Here is a 12,443-nt window from a genome sequence, read left to right on the forward strand (position 1 = left end):
TTTATAATTAGCTTCTCTCAACCACGGGCCGACTCTTTTCCCTTCGAGATCCTAACACACACTCCTCAAACAGGAAACTCCCACACGTGTAAAACATCCCACCGGAACTCGGCAACGTGAACTTAGGTTCCGGGTGAATTATGTCAACCCACTACACAAGCCCCCCCAGAATTCACCCATAGTCAAAATCCCCGCGCCGGAAAGGAACGACAGCCCGACCACAGCGGGTGTAGGTGGCAGGGGCTGGCAGGGGGTCAAGGGTAGGGGGCGCCGCCGGAAAGACCGCTGGGCTGGACGGTCGCGTTGTCGGTCGGGCAGGCGGGAGCTCGGTCAGGTCGGAGGGGCGAGGCGCTGGGGGGCGTCCGCGGCGTGGGGCCTGCGCCAATTCCAACGTCCGGGAAACATCCACGTGGGCAGGCTTAATCCTATCAACCGAGATAGTCTCAGGCCTACCGCCGATGTCCACGACCATGCTCTTACTCCCGTGCTGCAAGACCTTAAAAGGCCCGTCGTAAGGCGGACGCAACGGCCCGCGGTGGGCGTCGTGGCGGATGAACACAAAACCCGCCGAGCGTAGGTTGGTGGGCACCCGGGAAACAGGGGTGCAGTGCCGTGACGTGGGGACAGGTGCGAACGTCCCGGCAACTTCCAGCAGGGAGGACCGCTGCCCTGCCGCCGACCAAGGCGTTGTGGCGTCTGGAATGAAGTCCCCTGGAACTCGTAGTACCTGGCCGTAGACGAGCTCAGCGGACGAGGACTGCAAGTCCTCCTTGGGGGCCGTCCTGAGGCCCAGCATGACCCAGGGAAGTCTGTCCACCCAGTTGCCATCCACCAGACTGGCGCGTAGAGCAGCCTTCATGGAGCGGTGGAACCGCTCGCACAGCCCGTTAGCCTGGGGGTGATAAGCGGTGGTGCGGTGCAGCTTGACGCCCAGGCCTCCAGCAACCACATTCCAGATCTCGGAAGTAAACTGTGCACCCCGGTCCGAGGAGAGGTCTGAAGGTGTTCCAAAGCGCGCGACCCATGTGCCAATAAACGCCCGGGCCACGTCAGCAGCCGAGGTTGAGGAGAGGGGGACGGCCTCAGGCCAACGGGTCGTCCTGTCCACCATGGTGAGGAGGTAGGTGAAACCATGGGAAGGGGGGAGCGGGCCCACAAGGTCGATGTTGACGTGGTCGAACCTCCTCTCGGGGACAGTGAACGGCTCCAACGGGGCCTTGGTATGGCGGTATACCTTCGCACGCTGACAAGCCACACACGAGTCGACCCAGGCCCGCACGTCCCTCTTCAGCCCTTTCCAGACGAACTTCTGAGCCACCAGCCTCACGGACGCTTTTCTGCCAGGATGGGACAGGCCGTGTATCGCCTCAAAGACAGCCCGCTGCCAGCCGGCAGGGACAAGTGGTCTAGGCTGGCCGGTGGAGAGGTCGCACCACAGCCTGACTCCTGAGTCGCCAACCGCGACCACCTCCAGACGCAGCCCAGTGTCAGAGTCTTTGAGCGACTGGATCCCAGGATCTGAGGCTTGGTCAGCACTCATACTTGAGTAGTCGAGCCCCAGCTGAACCGTGTGGACGACCGCTCTAGAGAGGCAATCGGCGACCACGTTGGACTTGCCGGCGATGTGTCGGATATCTGTGGTGTACTCAGAGATAAATGACAGCTGACGCTGCTGGCGGGCGGACCACGGCTCAGCCACCTTGGACATAGAGAACGTGAGGGGCTTGTGGTCGACGAAAACCTTAAACTCACGGCCTTCCAGGATGGAGCGGAAATGGCGGATCGCCAACCAGACGCCGAGTAGCTCCCTGTCGAATGTGCTGTATTTGCGCTCCCTAGGGACCAGCTGGCGGCTGAAAAAGGCGAGCGGTTGCCAGGCGCCACCAACCCACTGCTCAAATACAGCACCAACTGCGTAGTCAGATGCGTCGGTTGTGAGGGCGACCGGGGCTCCAGGCGACGGGTGGACCAACAAGGTGGCCTGGCACAGCGCAGCCTTAGTATCCTCGAAAGCTTTGATCCTCTCGGGGGTCCAGTCGATGTCCTGGTTGGGGGTCTTACCCTTAAGGGCCCCATACAGTGGGTGCATGATGTGGGCCGCCCGGCGTATGAATCGGTGGTAGAACGTAACCATCCCAAGGAACTCCCGTAGCCCCCGGGCCGAACGTGGGCGGGGAAAAGCGGAGACTGCTTCCACCTTTGTCGGCAAGGGGGTGGCCCCATTACTGCCGATGAGATGCCCAAGAAACTGGATCGACGGCACCCCGAAGACGCACTTCGCCGGGTTAATGATCAGGCCATGCTGGTCGAGCCTTGTGAAAAGGGCCCGCAGGTGTGCCGCATGCTCCTCCTCCGAGGAGCTGGCGACGAGGACATCGTCCAAGTAGACGAAGATGAAAGGCATGTCCCTAAGCGCAGAGTCCATCAACCGCTGGAAGGACTGGGCCGCGTTTTTCAGGCCGAAGGGCATCCTAAGAAACTCGAAAAGCCCGAAAGGAGTCACCACCGCCGTTTTAGGGATGTCAGCAAGGTGCACCGGGACTTGGTGATAACCCCGCACCAGGTCCACTTTGGAGAACAGGTGCTTCCCTGCTAGATGTATCGAAAAGTCCTGAACATGGGGGACCGGGTAGCGGTCGGGCGTGGTGGCATCATTGAGGCGGCGGTAGTCGCCACACGGGCGCCAACCACCGTTCGGCTTAGGCACCATGTGGAGTGGGGAGGCCCACGGGCTGTCAGAGCGGCGAACAATGCCAAGGCGTTCCATGCTGGCGAACTCGGCCCGAGCAATTGTCAGTCTCTCCGGGTTGAGCCGTCGGGCCCTAGCGTAGATGGGGGGGCCTTTGGTCTCGATGTGGTGCTCGACCCCATGTTTAGCTGTGGTGGCGGCAAAAGTGGGCCGTGTAAGGCTGGGGAACTCTCCGAGGAGTTTCTGGTACATGTCGCCCTCGGAGAGCGAACTGGAGAGACCCACATAATTCCCCTCATCGCGGACACATGCGAAGGAGGAGAAGGTTAACGCGTCCACCAGGCGGCCGTTCTTAACATCCACGAGCAGTCCGTGGGCGCACAAAAAATCTGCGCCAAGCAGGGGGAAGGAGATGTCGGCAGTGACAAAGTCCCATGTGAAACGCTGACCCCCGAAACATATGTCCACAGTCCTTGTGCCATACGTCCTGATGGGAGTGTCGTTGGCGGATGTTAAGGGCGGGCCGTGCAACCCTCCAGCAGCGTCGTCCACTGTAGCCGTCAGGACGCTTCTCTGGGCGCCGGTGTCACAGAGGAATCTGCGACCAGAGAGGGAGTCCTCAACGAACAGCAGCCGGTTCCTTTTGCCTGCGGTGACGGCCACTACTGAGCGCAGGCTTTGGCGTTTCCCGTCGTGTCGAAGTTGCAAGGGGAGCGGCACCTTTTAGCCTTGGCGCCAAAACGTGCATGGAAGTAGCACAAACCTGTGCTGGTGCGGCTGTCAGTTGCAGCGCGTCCTCTGCCAGGGGAAACGCCAGCGCTCGGGGACGTGTAGCTGCGTGTTGGGGCCAGCACACCAGGGGCGAAACGCTGGGTGGCCAAGTAGAAACGGTCCGCTTCCTCCGAAAGAGCACGCGGCTCCGTAATGGTCGTATTTGCGAGGGCCGTTTGGACGTGCGGCGGCATATGTCGCAGAAACAGTTCAATGAAAAGAAAATTCGGCTCTTCCCCACCCAGCAGGTTTAACATCATCTCCATGTGTTCAGAGGGTTTGCTGTCCCCCATGCCTTGAATAGCAAGCAGGCGCCGGGCTCGTTCGGATCGCGACAGTTCAAAAATCCTGAGGAGATAAGCCTTGAGCCCTGCATATTTATCCTGGGCCGGAGGGGAAGTGATGAAACTTACGGCTCTGGCTGCGGTGGAGCTTCCGAGTGCCGAGACAACGTGGTAGTAGCATGTGGCGTCATCCGTAATTCCCCGGAGGGCGAACTGAGCCTCCGCCTGTGCGAACCACGTTGCTGCAGAAGTCTCCCAAAACTCAGGCAGCCTAAGGACGGCGGAATGCGCCATGCCGTCTCGCTCGGTATTCTGTTCAGTCCCGGAATCCTCAGCGGGACTGATGTCAGGGTCACCAGTGTGGTGTGCAAGGACTGGAGTCGGAGGCGGAGTGATAAATGACGGTGCCAACGGCAGTTGTTTTAATGACATTTATAATTAGCTTCTCTCAACCACGGGCCGACTCTTTTCCCTTCGAGATCCTAACACACACTCCTCAAACAGGAAACTCCCACACGTGTAAAACATCCCACCGGAACTCGGCAACGTGAACTTAGGTTCCGGGTGAATTATGTCAACCCACTACAAGACTACCAATTCAAGTTACGGTTTAAATATATCGACTCATACTAATGCTTCTTTTCCTGCGCATCACGTGATTCCCGTTTCTTTTTGTGGTCAGGTGCGGAAGTCAACGCTGCTGCCATCTAGCGGTGTAACGGCATATACGCTTTAACAAATAATAATCACTCGCAGGGCACACAGAGACGAAAAACCGTCCGCACTCGCACCTACGAGCAATTTGGAGCGCTCAATGGGCCTATCATGCATGTTTGGGGGAAATGGAAGGAAACCAGAGTGGAGAACGTGCACAATGCAAACAAACAGGTCAGGGAGTTGGAACCGAACGCAGCAGAGCAAGCATGGACTCACAACGACACGTTTAGAGTGTAAACGTTTCCATAGAATTGGCAAACACCAAATACTTGTTCGAACTATACATCTTAGTTGAGTGTTAAGGCCTCCTAAATTTAGCAAATATATGAAGATCTATTTTTATTAAAAGGAAATGGTTGCTAGTGTGACACCGCCTGTTACTTTGGTGAGACCAGCAATGGGGTGGCCCGTTTGGACAAGCCGAAATCGGTTCACTCTTGTTTCTCTTCAGATCGTATAAATCTTTCGCCTTTTACTAAAGATTTCCGTGGCGAGGAACAACAAGAGTATATCTCAATTTTTTGATGCTCTGCGAAAGCGGAGCTTCCTGTACTTGTCAATGGAAAGTTATCAAAATTCCTGCTTTGTTGCCATTAATTCTGCCATAGCTTACAGGTAACATCCACCCATTCAAATATAAAACTATCTAATATGAGCAATAAATTAATATATTTTCTACTAATTATACTATACGTAAGGAACAATAAACGGAGCCATTTAGCCATTAATATATTTATTATTAAAGTTAATTTAGATTTGTGTCGAAGTTGTAAAGATTTAAGCCGTGTAAATGAATACAGCCATAAGTACTTCAGTACAAAAGTACTTCAGAAATACATAACAGGCTTTTGTTAGTTGAACTAATACGACGATACTGTTAATCGACTGAGTTGAATATCAGGAGTACGCCACTACATTAGCTTAATTTTTATTTAACCAATTTCAAAGAACTACTCTGATCATGTCCCTCCCCTCAATGCTCCACTAGGAAGCATAGAACGCTCATCAAAAGTGGAGAATCTATGATATAAACATCATTATTCTCCGCTAGCTTCAGGCTCAGGAAGGAACATCAATTCTCATCATCGTAGTTGGCGAGACCGTTCACTTTAGAAACACATATCTCAAGTTAATAACTATAGAAACTATCCCTGAAAGTATAGTCTTAATTCATCAACGAGGGGCGGCGGGAAGTCATCTGCGAGTGTACCATTTTTACCCAGAGGGCAACCACGACTAGTAAAGGACTATGTTTAGATTGTAGGGGTGTAACGATACATCGATACACATCGATTAATCGATATTATGCTCTACGATTTATTGGCATCGATGCTAAAGGTAAACATCGATTTATATCGCCGTGTTTGACCTCGGACATTAGACGCGACTTTATTTTGAAATCCAGTTCATTGTTGCTTGCTTCCTCTTCCGGGAGCAGGGAGCAGTGCGCGGCGTTGTTGTGTTGTGAGCAGAGCAGGCACGTGAAAGGGGTGTCGACAACTAGTACGCGGCTCCTGGGCTGGTGCTATGGCTAGTGTCCAAAAAGACGAGGAAATTTGCTCCCCTTTAGGCTTCAAGTCATTCGTTTGGAAGCACTTTGGATTCCAAAGAAAAGATGGCTCAACGGACAAGACACGTGCAGTTTGTAAATCCTGCCATGCGGTGATCAAATATTCAGGGAGCACAAATCTCGCCGCACATTTAAAGAAAAAACACGACATCAAAGTTAAGTGTTAAAGTAAGCAATTTGTATACTACAATACTCTTGTAATTTCCTAAATAAAGAGTTTGCAGTGCCTTGTGGATTTTGCGTATGAATTGTTATAAATCAGGATATTGTTCTATATTTTTTATTAAAAAAAAAAAATATCGATCGTAGAGCACTATATCGCGATATATCGTGATTGAATCGCAGCAGGCTTTAAGATATCGGAAAATATCGTATCGAAGTTCTTTATATCGATATTATATCGTATCGTGACAAAACCCGCGATTTACACCCCTATTAGATTGTATTAGAAAGAGTGCCGACGTCATTAGGGTATTTGGCAACACAGCCATCATTGGCTGAGCGCTCGATCACGTACCCACGATCCTTTGCGTCAATGTTTAGAACAAGCAATTTTTTTAACACTTGTTGTGTTACAAGTATACTTGTTTAAATTGTCTAAATTGTAAGGCTTTAAAACTGACTGTGTATACTAGGCTTTTGTTTTAAACATGAAGGCTTTTATTTAAAAACGACCATGTAAAGTAAAGGTTTTAAAATTAACATAGAGGCTTTTAAAAATGCCTATGGTAGCCAAACAATCAACTTTACATTGCAGACACGTTTCAGAATCCACCCGCCGTGAGTACTGATAACGCTTGCAGACACCAGAGAGAATATTTTATATTGCCCATCCATCCAATTTCTGTACTGATTCTCCCCACGGGGTTAGTAGACGTGCTGGAGCCTATCACATAGGGATGGGCGGATCGATACAAAAGTATCGATATATCGATCCAGGCTGCTCATTTTTGAGTATCGATCTCCCTAGCTAAAATATCGATACTTACAATTATTTAATTATATTTTTCCTCATTTTTTTCTGCTCCAATTTGACGACTTGCACTCATGCTAGCACTACTTTTCCTTCCGCCTGCTGCACCGGCGTGTCCTGCTCTGCTTTGCTCCCGCCCCCTTTTCTCACAAGCCAAGCCCTCCTCCTCCGCCTCCCGTTCCAATCCAAACAAACACAAACAAGCATGGCCACGGCGGCGGCCCAGTCCGAACGCAAGAGAAGTCTGGTTTGGGGATATTATATTTTACTTAATAACAACGAGGCAAAATGTGAAATATGTCACAAAACAATTAAATATTGTGGCGACACCACAAACTTGACAAAACATTTAAGCAAAATTCACCCCACGGTTCATGAAGAGCTGCAGTTGAAACGTGCCGCAGACACTAAGGCAGCGACGGAAAACCCTGCAGCCACACCGAGGCTAAGGTATCAAAGTACCTTAGAAGCAGCGTTTCAGAAAGGCAAGACATATCCAGGTATCAGGTGCTAACCAAAAATTGTAAGCATTTGTGGTTGATGTGCTATTTGAAGCAATAATTACTACGCTTTAGTCAGTCATTTATAAATAAAGTTTTCCCCTTTTCAATTTGTGGTCGAACGCCATACGTTTTATTTGTAACTCCACTTCCTATAAACAACACTAAAGTATTACAATATTAAATGTAAGTATCCAGTGGCTTTACAAATTGATAGTTTTGCTGCTCATGACGATTAAGCCCTGCATCTCTGTTGGTACCATGTCTCTTTTTAGATTATACTAAAAGACAAAACTTTTTCCCAACAACAGAGAGAGAGAGAGAGAGAGAGAGAGAGAAAAAAGTAAAGAATAGCTCCTTTTTATTAAAGTTATATTATTAATATGCATATTCCACTAATGCACTAATGTCTAAAAAGGTTAATAATTCACGTGACGTAATACTTTTTTTTACAAAATTCAATAGATGACTCTCCAAGAGCAAGAATGCCACTGCATTTAAATCGTTTTTTGGGCGGGAAATTACACTTCCGGTATCGATATCGGATCGAATATCGGGTATTTTGGGTAGGAAATACTTGGTATCGGATCGATTCCAAAATCATTGGTATCGCCCATCCCCACTGGACATCATAAACTGGTGGCCAGCCAATCGTAGGGCCGATATGTTTTCTATTTTGTTGTAAAGGATAGAATTCTTCTGCTATTCACATTTAGATAAAGGTCATGAACTTGATTGAATCAAACCCTTTCAAGACGTTATTGACTTTCTGCTTTATCCTGTGAGAATGAAGCGAACCGATTCTAATGGCTTCCTGACTTAACTATCCTTTATTTGACCAGCAGAGGGGGGTGCACCGTTCCTGGAAGTACTGCAATACCAGGTCGATGCGTGGAGTGGACGGAGCAAGCCCCTAATTCCATCTCCCAGTTCCAAAAATCAATTTAATATATGGTCCCCGGATAGGGGACGTATCAGATATTAAACTGATAAGAACAGATACTACACTTGATCTTAGCCAAAAGGCCGAGAAGCGATAACCTAAAGTTGGTCTGAGAAAACTACTTAAATAAAGAGACTACCAATTCAAGTTACGGTTTAAATATATTGAGTCATACTAATGCCACGTACCGACCACCGTAACAAACCTCAACTATTAAGAGTTTGGAATGATAATGCGTCACCGGGCTTTTTTCAACCTGTGCATCGGTTGCAGATTTTTGTGTGTTCGTGGAGGTTTAGTGTCACGTGGTTCACGTTGACCCAATAGAATAACGATGAACTGAGCTCCTGATGGGAATAGCTTTTAATGACCAACAAAACGAATTGGTCATTCGCCAAAAACAATCGGATCTTTGGATACATTTCGGGACCGAAGGCAAGATAGCTGTTTGACGAACATTTTGACGGGAAAAAAAACACGCAGCAAAAAAACACGCGGCCCACTTCGCCAAACTACTTCCTGTTTCCTGCTGTGGCAATTTACATTAACCCTCGAACGCCACCATCGCAGTGGAGGTGAATCGCATTCCAATCCACGCCAGCATTTCTTAACACTCATTTGAGGAAATTACCGTTTTTTTCCGTGTATAGTGCGCCCCCATGTATAGTACGCACCCCTAAGAATGGCATGCTGATGCTGGAAAAAAGCTTGTACCCATGTATAATACGCACCCAATTTTTATGAATTCTTTTTAAATTTTTTTTTTTTTTTTTTTTTTAAGTCCCAATGATCGTCACACACGCAGGGAGGCAATGGGTCCCATTTTTATAGTCTTTGGTATGGTCTTAACTAGGCTGGATGTAATTTTTTTTGTTGGCGTTGATTTCTCCGACTGCCCGTAAACGCACCACCGCGCTCCGTGCGCATGGAGCGTGTTTGAAGTGAACAGCAGAGAAGAAAGGAACAAGGCAAAGTGTTGTGAAATAAAATATTACCTGTAATACGGATTTAGGTAGAGAACTGAACTCTCGCTCTTTATATAGCTGACGTGTCTTGCTCATCCGTTCTGCGCATCTGTAATGGCGGCCTCCGTATGATATCCGGTTTGCGTGTGTGCGAGAGCGAGAGAGAGCGCGCGAGAGAACGCTCAACCGTAGCGCGCCGCCGACCGCCCAACTGCACCGGGCTGGTCGATTATTGTGACAGAGCCGTCGCTGAAATTTAGAAGATATTTTTAAAGTCCTGATGTACTTTCTAAAATTTAAGTGGACCTCAGTGCGCACTGCGCAGGGAGCTTAATTTGGTGCGGTCGCGCAACCGCAGCGCGCCGGGCGCTCACTGTCGCATTGCTTAAAGAGCGCCTTTGTGTTTTAGGATGAACAGCAGAGACCAAAGGAACAAGGCAAAGTGTTGTGAAATAAAATATTACCTGTAATACGCATTTTGTTATTTGCTGATTGAAACTGCTAATTAAACTGTGAATTGAAACTAATAGGAAGAAAACAACTCTCGCTCTTTATATAGCTGACGTGTCTTGCGCATCCGTTCTGTGCATTTTATTTCACAACACTTTGCCTTTCTTCTCTGCTGTTCACTTCAAACACGCTCCATGCGACCGCAATGCTCTCGTATCAGACGCTTGCTCGATCACCTGCTCGTTTGCTGTCCCGTGCGCGCACGAAGCGCGGTGGTGCGTTTACGGGCAGTCGGAGAAATCAACGCCAACAAAAAAAATTACATCCAGCCTAGTTAAGACCATACCAAAGACTATAAAAATGGGACCCATTGCCTCCCTGCGTGTGTGACGATCATTGGGACTTAAAAAAAAACAAACAAAAAAAAAATTAAAAAAAAAAAATTTTTTTTTTTTTTTTGTACCCATGTATAATGCGCACCCCGGATTTTAGGACAATAAATTAGTTAAATTTTGCGCACTATACACGGAAAAAAACGGTACGATCGTCTTTTGTTTCCCGATTTGTGTTGAATAAAAATCTGAAATTACACATTTGAAAATAACACACGGAAATCGGATCATTTCCATTTCTCTCATACCAAAAGTACACGGACCAAGACATACAACTGTTTATACGTTCAAAACTCACACTCAAAATAGTTGCCCAATCGATAGGTGACGCTGTTTGAAATATCAGGTATCCATAATCCTGTGCGCCAACAATGTTTCAAGGAAAAAACACATTGATGAACACAAAATACTCGTTTAAACTGTCTATTTAGGTTGAGTCCTTCTAAATGTAGTAAATCTATGAACGTCTATTGTTTGTATTAGAAGGAATGGTTGCTGCAATTTCACCGATCGCCTTTTACTAAAGATTTCCGTGGGGAGGAACAATGAGAGTTCATCTCAATTTTTTGATGCTCTGCGAAAGCGGAGCCACCTATACTTGTCAATGGGAAATAGTTAATAGTCCTGCCTTGTAGTTATTAATTCTGCTAAAGTTTACAGACCAAATTGGTTAAGCTTTAGGGACAGCTTTTGGTGACATCCACCCATTCAAATATAAAACTATTGATTATGCATTGAGCAATAAATTAATATATTTTCCACAAATTATACTATATGTAAGGAACAATAATAGGAGCCATTTAGCTATTAAAGTATTAATATAAAAATACCCTCGTAAATACCCATAAACTGATGCTTTGCTTCTCTTTCTACTGCCTCCACGCCTTTGTTCACCTCCTTTTTCTTAGAGTTGCCATCTAGTGGTGGTGGCAGCATAAGAAATGAAGTAAAAACATACCCATCATGCATTGCCTCTTTTCACCTGAGAACCATATGAATTTGTATTTATAGAAAATCTCCAACAGTACCGCAGAAAGATATATATTTCTTTTTCTGAGCAAGTTTAGAAAATGACATTCTCTTAAAAATTTGAGAACAAGGATTGTACTAAAAATTTCTGGCACAATTTCTGATTTAAAGAAAGACATTTTGATCATATTTTTTCGTATATCCTTGCTGCCAGCCGCCATGAACTTGAATCAATGACGTCATTGACCCTCTGCTTTATCCTGTGAGAATGAAGCTAACGGACTGTGATGTAAACTACTCTTGATTTGACCAGTAGAGTAGGGGGTGCAAAAATCAGTTGTATGTCTGGGTCCACGTACCTTTTGGCCATTAGTTTTTCTTTATAGTGTAGGTAAATGGAGAACAGGAAATGATCCGTGGGGCTATTCCAGAAAGCAGGTTATATGAAAGTTATATCATATACGTTCGTATCAATAACGGGTCGGGAACGTAGTAATTACATTTTATTTTGCAATTACTAATTTGTTGAATGAAGTTCGGCAAGTAGGTGCACAGTTGCAGAGCACAGCTTGATGCACCATCGCTCAGTATGTGGCGACCATGAAATTTGACTTCGTGTGAGGGATTTTGTATTGTACAGGAGAATCGGGGGAGAGCGCGAACGCAGTCCCCCACTACCAGAAATTGTGCAGTCGAGATTCCCACATTTGGGGAATTCGCAGGGGTCAGCACAACCGGAGTGCAATGGCTGAGCCTCACCCTGGGTGAACCACCTTCTTGATCATGGTATCTCCCCTGCCAGGTAAGTATGAGTTGTATACGTCGCCGGGGCCGACGTTTTCACCGCGCACACCATCTACAGTCAGAGGCTAATTTGGTACAAAAGTGTGAGCACACGTATTCAGTGGATGAGACAGCATTCGTAGAACTGTTAACATAGTACACCTTTAGTCATTCAAAACCAAAACATTTTAAATTAAGTAAAAAATAGATTCAGAAACATGACCATCATGCCTTGCTTCTTTTTCTACTGCCTCCACGTCTTTGTTCACCTCCTTTTTCCTAGAGTCGCCGTCTAGTGGTGATGCCAGCAACTATAATAAACCGATAAATGAAGTCAAAACATGCCCATCATGCAGTGCCTCTTTTCTCCTGAGAACCCTAAAACGGTATGAATTTGTATTTATTGAAAATCTCCAACATTACCGCAGAAAAATATA

The 12,443-nt window shown here is 47.2% G+C and overlaps 4 non-coding genes across 4 annotated transcripts; 1 reads left to right on the forward strand and 3 right to left on the reverse strand.

Moving 5' to 3' along the window:
- Window positions 1-4,892: 4,892 nt before the first annotated feature.
- On the forward strand, window positions 4,893-5,006 carry LOC133145995 (U5 spliceosomal RNA). Its single transcript, XR_009711236.1, has one exon. It is a non-coding gene; the product is annotated as a U5 spliceosomal RNA (small nuclear RNA).
- Window positions 5,007-5,410: 404 nt separating this feature from the next.
- Window positions 5,411-5,628, reverse strand: LOC133145941 (small nucleolar RNA U3). The gene has a single exon (XR_009711185.1). It is a non-coding gene; the product is annotated as a small nucleolar RNA U3 (small nucleolar RNA).
- A 2,722-nt stretch (window positions 5,629-8,350) lies between these two features.
- On the reverse strand, window positions 8,351-8,542 carry LOC133145753 (U2 spliceosomal RNA). Its single transcript, XR_009711003.1, has one exon. It is a non-coding gene; the product is annotated as a U2 spliceosomal RNA (small nuclear RNA).
- Window positions 8,543-11,869: 3,327 nt separating this feature from the next.
- LOC133145825 (U1 spliceosomal RNA) lies at window positions 11,870-12,033 on the reverse strand. Its single transcript, XR_009711075.1, has one exon. It is a non-coding gene; the product is annotated as a U1 spliceosomal RNA (small nuclear RNA).
- Window positions 12,034-12,443: the final 410 nt, after the last annotated feature.

Source organism: Syngnathus typhle, linkage group LG21 (assembly GCF_033458585.1).
Source record: "Syngnathus typhle isolate RoL2023-S1 ecotype Sweden linkage group LG21, RoL_Styp_1.0, whole genome shotgun sequence".
In the NCBI taxonomy this organism is placed as follows: domain Eukaryota; kingdom Metazoa; phylum Chordata; class Actinopteri; order Syngnathiformes; family Syngnathidae; genus Syngnathus; species Syngnathus typhle.